This window comes from Alligator mississippiensis, chromosome 14 (assembly GCF_030867095.1).
Source record: "Alligator mississippiensis isolate rAllMis1 chromosome 14, rAllMis1, whole genome shotgun sequence".
NCBI classification, from domain to species: Eukaryota; Metazoa; Chordata; order Crocodylia; family Alligatoridae; genus Alligator; species Alligator mississippiensis.
The window spans coordinates 21059422-21062371 of NC_081837.1; positions in this window are offsets into that span (position 1 = coordinate 21059422).

Sequence of the window (2950 nt, forward strand, 5' to 3'; positions counted from 1 at the left end):
GAGCAACTTTTTGCTCACAGTGATGGTATCAGCTTTTGCACATGGGTAGGCTTCTACCCATCCAGAGAACATACATACAATAACAAGACCATATTCATAAGAACAACATTGCTGCATTTGAATAAAATCTATTTGTAAATTTACAAATGGCCCCGAAGGTGGGGGATGTGCTGCTTTTTTGTTTTTACAGGTTTTCCCTAATTTGGGGCTTGACAAACAGGGCAGGTATAACAGTATTGTTGAGCCACAGATGAACAAGTTGGAGCAAACCAATCAAGCCTAACAGCTTCTATCATCTCCCCTTTGCTCACGTGTGCTATGCCGTGGTGTATGCGAGCAAGATAGGGAAGAAGGACCGCTGGGGCAACCAGGCGGCCATCCGGGGAGCACCACAAATGGTCAGGGTGTAACAAACACCCAGCCAGTCTCCACGTATATTTTTCTGGTTCTGGAGCCTGATCTTGGAGGAGGGCAACATCATGAAGACTTGCCAATGGAGACTGGTTAATTGAGATAGACAAAAACACAGGTGTAGCCCGAGGAGTGGAAATAGCCACAGCTTTGGCAGCGGAGTCTGCCAGAGCATTTTTACATGTAACATTATCATAAAGTTTGTGGTGAGCTTGGCATTTAATAATAGCAACAGCAGAAGGTAACTGTAAAGCATTTAACAAGGCATTTACATATGGCCCATTACTAATTTTGGCACTTCTTGACATGAGGAAGCCTCGTTGCTTCCAAAGTTGACCATAATCATGTACAATACCAAAGGCATAGCGAGAATCGGTGTCAATATAACAGAGGTACCAGAGGCTAGGGTGCAAGTCCTGGTAAGGGCCACAAGCTCAGCAACTTGAGCTGAATACACATTGGGCAAGTGATGGCTTTCTATAACATCACATTGGGAACATACTGCATATCCTGCAACAAGAGAACCTTTTGAGTTTCTTTGATGTGACCCATCAACATAAAATACTAGATTTGGGTTTTGCAAGGGGGTGTCCTTTAGATCAGTGCGGGGCATTGTTAGGTGGGCAGTAACAACAATACAATCGTGGGGTTCACCATCTAAAGGAGTAGGCAACACGGAGGCAGGGTTTAAAACAGGGCATCTAGTGAAAGTAATATTTCCAGCAGAAAAAGCAAAATGTCATACTTAGTCAATCTAGCATTTGAAAGGTGTTGAGTTTTAGTTTTTAGTAAAAGAGCTGCTACAGCATGTGGGATAGGAACAGTAAGGGGAGAACCTAATACAAGGGTACAGAAGAGTTCAACAGTAATAGCAGCTACAGCACAAAGACATGGAGGAAGTCTGGCTGCAACTGGGTCAAGAGCAGAGCTATAATAAGCAATGGGACGGTGCTTGTCTCCATGTGCACAGCAAGTGCAAATCCATCTTTTTCATGACAAAAAAGAATAAATGGTTTAGTATAATCAGGAGGGCCTAGGGCATGAGCTTGCAACAGAGCTTGTTTAATAGAGGCAAAAGCAGCTTCGGCTTTTGAAGTCCAGGGCAAAGGCTCAGAGGTATTAACAAGAGTCAGGTTTTGCAGTGGCTTGACTATAGAGGCATAGCAGAAATATCATGACCCAAATAGTGGACACGAGGGAGACAAAGTTGTAGCTTTTCTTTAGATGCTTTATGGCCTTTTAGGCCAAGAGAGGTGAGAAGAGTTAAAGAATCAGCTTTACAGGCTTTAAGGGAGGTAGATGCTAACAGCAGATCATCAACGTACTGCACAAGCACAGAATTGTCTTTAAATATTATGTATTCTAAATCCTTCTTCAGAATTTGAGGAAAAAGACAAGGGGATTCAGTCTAGCCTTGGGGCAATCGAGTTCAGGTACACTGAAGTCTCTGCTAGGTAAATGCAAAGAGAAACCGGCTATCAGGATGTATAGGGATAGAGAAAAATGCAGAACACAAGTCAACAACAGTAAAATAACAGGCATTAAGATGAATACAGGACAAGATAGCGGCTGGATTTGGCACAACAGGAAAAGTAGGTAAAACTGCAGAATTTACTGCACGGAGGTCTTGTACAAAGCAATAGGTATTCTTTCCAGGTTTCTTTCCAGGAAGAATAGCTGTATTACAAGGACTCTTAGTCAAGACAATGATACCTTGCTTCAAAAGAGCTGTTATAACAGGACGTATCCCTTCTTCGGCTTCTGGGCATAAAGTGTATTGAGCAACTTTAGGTAATGGCTTAGCTGGGTTTAATCTAATTTTTACAGGCTGGGCAGTATGAATTTGCCCTACTTCATTAGCATGTTGGGACCAGAGAAACGGAGGGACAGCCTTTATGATTTCCTCTTGTAACAGAAAGATTAGGGGACTCAGGCTCAGGAGGTGAGCTAGCTAGCTAGGGTAGCAAGTACAGCCATTTCATTAACACAGGGAACATCCACATAAACACCATGAGGAGAACAATAAATAGTACAGCTGAGTTGACAAAGCAAATCTCTGCCTAACAAATTAACAGGAGAACAAGGACTGAGGAGAAAAGCATGTTGATCAGAAACAGGGCCGAGAGAAACATGTAAGCGTTGGGAAACAGGATGAGAAACTATCTGATTTGAAATTCCTACAGAGTTTACAACAGCAGAGGAGAGGGGGGGAGGGAAAATTTGTCACACAACCCTGATCTCCTCCAGTCTAAGAGTTTCCACCTTGCACCCTTGCTTTCGAAGAGCACACAGTCTGGTGTCCTGGGGGCAGCTGCACAAGGTTTCCACTCCTAGCTTCAGAAAGACCTCATAGTTCTTTGCAGAACTGAACTCAATGCACACGGGGAAATGAAATACATTCACTGACCACAGCAACACAGTTTCTTTACTCTTTTCTTTAACCTTCATTCACAGTTCCTACTTACATAGTGGGTCTGACAATTCTGGCAGCAAAAGGGTCGGATACGGTAAGCCTCAAGCGGCGAACAGGAAGACACAC